We start from the raw sequence: 8,235 nt of genomic DNA, 5'->3' as shown, positions 1-8,235 counted from the left end.
CACGTTTTGAGGAGTACAGTTTCTTCCAGCTTCCTTTAGTCTATCCGCACACAATCCGCAATAAAGTAGCATCTGCATCACCAATCCGCAATAAAGTTCTATCTTCTTCGTAATAAGGTATCAGTTTCATGGATTCAGTCAGTTTTAGATGAGACACAATAGTAACAATGGGCTTCAACAAATCAAATCTTTCAACAGACTTAGACAACATATGGTTCAGTGTTATCTATCCTTTCTGTGAAAGTAAACATTGTGACCACAATCAAATAAGACTTATACAAGTGACAAGAGACACTAAACTTGAGGACTACAGTGGATGTTGGTATTGAGTCTTGGTTTTCTTTTGATTTTATATTTTGGTGACATGTCTTTTAGCTTTTCCGAGATGTCTTTGACTAGAGATTCTATCTCCAGGATGTCTTTGACTAGAAAGGCAAGGATGGGGTATCGTCACCTATTTGTATTTGTTGTCTGTGGATTGTCTCTTAGTAATGCTATGACTTGTCCAAGGATATGAGGACACTGTGAGTCTAGTATGAATTGGGGCATTCCTTGTTTGTGACTGTCTTATCTCCATGCAAACGGGTAGAATGACTTTCTGGGTCGAACATATGCCTTGATTGTCATAACCTATTTTGCCATAATAAAGCTCAATGATGATAACGCACAAGAAGCTCTTTCACTTTCATATCTTCTGTCTTCCATCACCCTTTCTTGATTGACTTCCATCGTTCTTCTCGAGTCTGCGTAGCCTACTATCACATGACTGAGTATAATGACACACCAAAAACATTTGCATGTCATGTAGTTGCACCTGCATTACCATATATAAGCATTTCATACATACATATAGATATCACAACTGCATCACATCCTGCACACAACACCAGTTAGCACAATTTACATTCGCATTATCATATTCATCTGCATTTTATACATTCACATTTGCATCATGCATACACATATAAACACATAAAAGAACAAAAATATGGCATTGCATCATATACATATTTGCATCCATAACATAGAAACATACATCACATAAGAATATCTCATCACATTGGTATGCATGCATATAGCTACCGCAAAAATGAATCATCTCATATATATAATCATAAAGTGTCATGATACAATGATGTCAAAATCATATGGTTACAAAAAGCACCCGCAGGTGTCTACAATACAAAAATGGTACAATACTGATACAAAGGGAGCCCTCTATGGCTATGATGAACTCCCTCCCTTGGAGCCGCCTGGCCTCAACAGAATCTAAGCCCCTGAAGGACCCACCCTAGGATCTTCTCTCCTGTCTCCTCTATCTAGTGGTAGCGAAGGACCCATAACCCCACCACTCGATGCCTGTCTCCTTTGGCTCCCTCCCATAGCTGTCGTTGTACACGACGGTCTATGGAAGCTCCTCACCCGTTGACCTGCTCGCACTGCACCATAGTAGAGGTCTCTCCAGTAGGCTATCTCCTCCCCTGCGTGCAGGACATAAGCATATCCTGCCCCTGTATCCTCCGCTATCTGTCTCCCGGCCCTTAGTGCTGTCTCAGCCTCTGTATAGCACTAAATAGCCTGATCCCACTCTCGCTTAGTATCTCTGAGCCTCGTCCTCAACCGATCCCTCTCCCTCTCCAACTCCTAGATCTCATCTGCCTGGCCCTGGCAGATCTCCCTCAGGTCTAGCAGCTCATCCTCCACTGGGTCAGCCCCCTCTGCCTCTACCTGTGGCTCCCCCTCTATGGGTGCCTACCCCTGTGCCTGTACCTGTACCTATACTAGTGCCTATACTGGTACCTATCTCTATCCCTATCCCTCTATCTGTACCTGCCTGGGACCCTGTGCTACTAGCACCTGTAGCGGTAATCCACCATGACCCCTCACCACCCGAGCCTACCTCTTCTCGCCACCCTCCCTCTGAGGTGTAACCCGCCTCTCTCCAACTACTCCCCTCCTCCTCCATTGGCCTCTGCCCCCATCACCTCCACCATCATCATCATCTCCATCCAATGCCTCTCTCGGATCTGTCAAGCATGGGAAGGGATGCTCTGCCTAGTAAGCTATGTACTCGACATCCATGCCGGCATCCTCGATCTTTGGCCACATGTCCCAGGGTAGGGGCATAATCTCTATCAGCTGTGTCACTGCCTGATCATATGACAGCAAAGGCCCAAACTGTGCCTGATCTCTAACTATACAGGCATACATGCCTGAGCCCCGGGGCATCCTCTGAATCCGGCCAAACTGTCCGCCAACCCTATCCACAAGCTGTCTCTCTAGCACATAGGGCGTCCGCCCAATCAAATACCTACTCCGGAAGGTGTAAGGCAGCTCAACTGCACCATCCTCCAACTGCTTGCAGCCCAGGTATGGTCTCCATATGACCACATCAATATTATCTATCACTCGCCGCCAATGCTCTAGCCTGCCAATCCATGGCTGCGATGTGATCATATCATACAGATGAACAAAACTGTGTCCATGACCCCTGCCCTTGAAGTGTATCGGTCGGGTAACCGGCAGATGCTCATAGGCGCATATCTGTAGCAATGTCACTTCGTAGCCCAATCCTACAGATCCATGGTACACAAACTGATGAAGCTCATAATACAAATGGGCCAGCACACATGGTCCTCAGGCATATCTAGTGTGTTGCGTCACCAGTGTCTCCAGTGCTCCTCCCCAACCCACAGCCAACCCCCATGTCACCCTATCTGGACATAGGAACCCACTGATAGCTCCTCCTATCACTGCCGGCAATCCCAATCTTGTGGTTGTCATGGTATCCCATGCCACGTGTCCTGCCCTCATCTCCAGTCCAGGGTCCTGAAATACTCATCTCAAGGCTTCCTTGTCTCCATCTCGATTGTATGGGATCAGCTCCCCATCGATCGGTATCCTCAATATCCTATACACATCCTCTAGGGTGACTGTCATCTCACCCATCAGTAAATGGAATGTGCACGTCTCAGAGTGCCATCTCTCAGCTAATGCAATCAGCAAACCCATGTTTGCCCGAAACTCGGGCACATATAGCACATGTCTCAATCCCATCTCCTCGATGGCAGCTCTGTCCTCAAATGACAACTCAGGTCACAACCTCTGAGTCGACAGGAATCTCTCCCGTGACTCCAGTATAGGCAAATACTCTTGCAGTCAAGCAAATCAAATCATGTCAGTCATAGTGGCATTCACTGTTTATCACAAAATGCTACTTGTTATCTAAATGCATATGGCTATCTATCCTAGTGACACTCACTATTCATCACAAAGTGTTGCTCCTACCCTAGTGACACTCACTATTTATCACAAAGTGTTGCTATTTATCCTAGTGGTACTCCTTGTTCATCACAAAGTACTATGTGTGTGACACTCACTGTTCATCACAAAGTGTTACTCACATTTGCACTCCCTGTTCATCACAAAGTGTTGCTCATACTCTAGTACTCCCTGTTCATCACAAAGTACTTTATCTTGGTACTCACTGTTCATCACAAAGTGCCTTGATCTCTCCTAGTCTTCCTAAAGGACCTGCTTGAGTGTATCCTCTCAGCAGCTTATCCAATTGACAGAGTATGTTCATCACAGAACTGTTGAATTGACCTAGGAGATGCAAATTCACACTTTTTCAAACGCAAATGCGCTTACATGACATAAACACACTTACAGACTGCATAGATGTGCCTGAAAAACACAGATGCGCCTGATTGACACAGACGTGCCTATGCTCTGCATAGATGTGCCTTCTTGGCACAAACGCGCCTGCACATCACAGATGCGACCACAATTGACACAGACGTGGGTTCAGACATAGACACACCTGGCACAAACATAGACGCGCCTAGCGAGCACAGACACGCCTGACACCAATGCAGATGCGCCTGGGCATTTTTGACACTTTTTGGACCCTAGTCTAAGCGCATTTATTACCCTATCTAGCATGCATTAATGACAAAATTAAATGCGTCAAAGTACGAGGAGGTTTGGTGGTACTTACCAGCTCTCCTATCTCTGCTGGCCTCTGGAATCGGCGAACGCGGTCGAATCTGTGAATGAAAGCCATCGCTGCTAACTGCTCCTGCTCTATTCTCGCTCTGCAATATGCTCTCGTGGATGTGTAGATGACAATGAGGATGTATTTTCCCCCATGGTCTATCTTATAGCCTGCCCTAGCCCTCGCCTTCGTTTCCTGAGTCAGTCTTCTTTATCCCATGACTCTGTCACTTTACCCAGTCAGTCTATTCTAGCCTCTCTTTCTTATCGAGAGATTGTCTGCAATCTTTTCAGACATTTTCATCCAATCTCTCGAGGGGGCATATCATTCCCATCTTGGGGCAACTCTGTTTCAGTTCATCTTATCTTCTTTGAAACAACGTGACAAGCTGCATTGTCTCAAAGAGGGGCAAAATGTAGACACCCAAAATTGTCCAGTCTAATTAAATTATTTATTTAATTATCTAAGCTTAATTCTTCTATTAATTAAATAAATCCTTATTTATTTAATTAATTCATTTATCCTCTTCTAGCCTTATTTCTCATTTAAATAAATACATTTATTTATTTAAGTTATCCTTTTCCTAAATTAAATAAATATTTTTATTTATTTAATAAAATATTTATTTAATTATCCCATTTCTTCTATTAATTAAATAAATATTTATTTATTTAATTAATTCATTAACCTTTTCTACCCATGACACATGTCATTCATCTCTTAATTCATACACTACCTACCCCTTTCATTATTTTATTATTTTTTTTACCTACCCTCTAATCATAGCCAACCTCCTTTTTACACCTCTCAATCTTATCCCTCCATTTCATATTGTGTCTTCTATATAAGGAGATGCTTCCTTCATTATCAAACTCTAATCACTCTAATGACTGAGCCTAATGAATCAATTTATGCAATTGACTACACTACAATCCTACTTGCAACCACATTCCGTTCTTTGTTGAGCTCTTGTGCATATAAAATCTGAGAGCAAAATATATCAAGCAAGATCAATGGAGATATGAAGAATGGAGATCCAAACCCTATTGGACATGTGATGGTATAATCTTTGTAATTTCATTTGATTTGCATTGTCTTAGGTAATCTTCATATGTTATGGTGGATCTTTGTTGTTGTTAGGCTAGGGTTTTGTGGTTGAATTCATTTAGCCTTTCAATATCATTATCATTGTTATCCATTTTCACCATATGCAGGTCCAACACAGTGTCATTTAGGACAACTTCTGATATCATCAAAGACATAAATTCATATGTCCAAGCCACTAGAGCCACTACAACACAACCAGAACATATTGAACCACATATTCTTCAATACCAGTAACTGTCCCTACTGGCAACATACTCCACCTGTCGGTTTACTGTACCAAATTAATATCTCTGCCAGTATAATTTGTCCACTGGCTCTCCTTCCGATGTCACATCTCACTTTAACACTTTCAACACTGATCCATCTCGCCTGTGTGAATGTGTAGCCAAGATATTAATTGCACAAATTATTTTATCTCATCTTTTTCATCATGCCAGTGACTGCCCATCCTTTCCTTTGTCCTTCTCAACATATGGGGGTGAATGATCTGATAAACATATAGCTCCCCCTAAGGATCTATATTTCCTTTAAACTTTAGGAGATATCACTCGTGCATTGAGTGAACAGTGTTGGTCCATGGTCATGTTCTCTACTTTCTTCCTCCATACCTGTTTGGACTCCCTCCCCTTCTCATTTGTAGCCTTTAGAGAGGGTCTAATCTTCTTCTACTGATCTAGGTCTTCGCACTACCAGATTCTCTAGTATGATAGGATACATTGCCATAGAAGCATAATGCACTCATCCCAGCTGGATGATTGGAAGACCTTCTATCAAACTGGTTTGATCTTTTTCTCAGGGTCATACCATTGTAGCCTGCTACCGGTTTCAACTGACTTCTTGATCTTGTAGGAGCATCTCTCCTTTGGGCATAGTTGTTATGTCGACTGCCATGTGCATGAAACATCTTCTTCCTGCACTCATTACTTCTATGGCTAGATCCATTGCAATTATAACATATATAATTTACATTTCTTGAGGTAGAAAATGGACACTGGTTAGCATAACCATGAGTGGGCTTATGCATGTTTCTACATTCTGATGTTCTATGCCCAAATGAATTACATCTTCTACAAATTGAATCGTTATTCCTAGGAAGAACACCTTTTCTATTCCAAGACATCTTTTTGCATACCTCTACCCTATGGCCATATCCTTTACAAGCAAAACAGTAATCGGAGAATGGAAACATATTACTTACAAATTCATTTTGCTAAACATGAGGTGATCTAACCAGTTTGGCTTCTTCACTTCTACTTCTTTGAGGTGTTGCATCTCTTTGTCTTCCACTGGTGGGGATTCTCTTAGGCTTCCTTCTTGCATTCTTATTTTCGGTGAACCTATCTTCTCTGAGCTTCCTTTTTCCTTTAGGATCTGCATTATTTCTTCTTGCTGCATCGGTCTTCATTTTTAGTCTCAAGTCCTCACCAGTTGTAGCTAGGTCAACCTTCTTTCTTTGTGCACTTCCTACTATGAAGGTCTGATCCTTGTTATCTCCATTAAAGGAGACACACTAAATTTCCTTGTGAGAGACATCCTCACTTGTGGAGCATTCACCGGTAGCATATCCTAATCCTTCGGTATCCTTGGTGTATTTTTGTTAATTCAACATTTTGTCCACGGCCTCAATGTTGTCATCATACCAGATCCTTACCTTGAGCTCATTTTGACACTTCCCAAGGTCTTTCCTGATGTTCTTTATTTCTCCTTTTAGGTCCTGACATTCTTTGTCCTTTGTCTCCACTTCTAGCTGGAGTTCCTCACATCTTCTCTCCTTAGCATCAAAGATTGATTTCAATTCACCAATCAATCCTTTTGCCTCTTCTAGTTGAGATGTTAATATGTAGATATTATTATTTGATTCTTCAAGGCATATTCTCAACCTACTGCATTCTTCATGAACTAAATATTTGTACCTCTTAAATTCATTTCTAACATTTTGCACCTCTTCTAGTGCACTTACCAGTTCACATTCAAGATCAAATTTAGCTTCAACTTCATCATCACTCCCAAACACATCTTGTTGATAAGAGTGATCTGCATGATTACTCTCTGATGTGTGCCTCTCATCTTCTAATTCTTGAGCCATAAAGAGGTGAGTTTCCTCTTCATCATTTCTACTGCTGCTAACAGATTTACCTTCATCATCTGCAGACACACATGCTTCATTCCTTTTCTTGTTTCCACAAACTGGTTTTGTAGTGCAAGGTTCATCTCCATAAAGTTTCTTCAATATGTCCCATAGGCTTTTACTAGATCTACATCTGTCCACCTATGAGGAGACATCACTAGATAGCCCACTGAGTATGGCTTCCATAGCTTCATCATTACATTTGTTTCTCCTTTCTTCTCCAGGACCGGTGGGAGGACTGACTTTACTAGGGCATCCATTTACTACTGACATCCATACATCAAACCCTAGGGAGGACAAGTAGACTTCCATTCCGCGACTCCATATGATATAATTTGACCCATCAAATACTCTAGCTGGGATTGACACTAAACAAACCATTGTGTCCAAATAGCCAAAATCTACCCAAGCTAGAGAAATCTTATCAACCAAGAACCTAGGCTTTGATACCAATTGTTAGACACAATGTGCCACTGAGAGGGGGGTGAATCACTAGTTTACAAACTTTTCACTTTATCTACCCTATGTGTGAATCTGGTTATCATCCTATTACCTAGTGGGTCTGCTGGTAAGATAAATCAAGACAATGCAATGCAACCATATAGAAGGGCACATCCCATAACACCAGTATATACAAGGAAAACCCAAGATGGGAAAAACCTCAGAGAGAAATTTTACTGGAGTCTACTGCTCCAATCTAGCCTCACAATAAAACACTTTGGTTACAATATTTAGGGCACCAACCCAAGGAGTACCACTCCTATAGTTGTATGGGCACCAACCCAAAGAAGATACAACCCCTATTTTTTATGGGCACCAACCCAAAGGAGATACAACCCCTACACCGAGCACCAACTAGTGATCTACAAAGAGTCATTATCAAATACAAATGTAATAATCCAACTACAAGTGAGTCTTGTAACCATTGCATATTCTTCACCCTGTCGATTTCACTTTTCCTTTGCCTTACCAGTTGCCTCCTCCTCTTCTTTCTGTCACTTTG

The sequence above is a fragment of the Cryptomeria japonica genome, chromosome 4 (genome assembly GCF_030272615.1).
Source record: "Cryptomeria japonica chromosome 4, Sugi_1.0, whole genome shotgun sequence".
NCBI classification, from domain to species: Eukaryota; Viridiplantae; Streptophyta; class Pinopsida; order Cupressales; family Cupressaceae; genus Cryptomeria; species Cryptomeria japonica.
The sequence above is the reverse complement of the archived record's forward strand: the minus strand, read 5'-3'. Positions refer to the sequence as shown.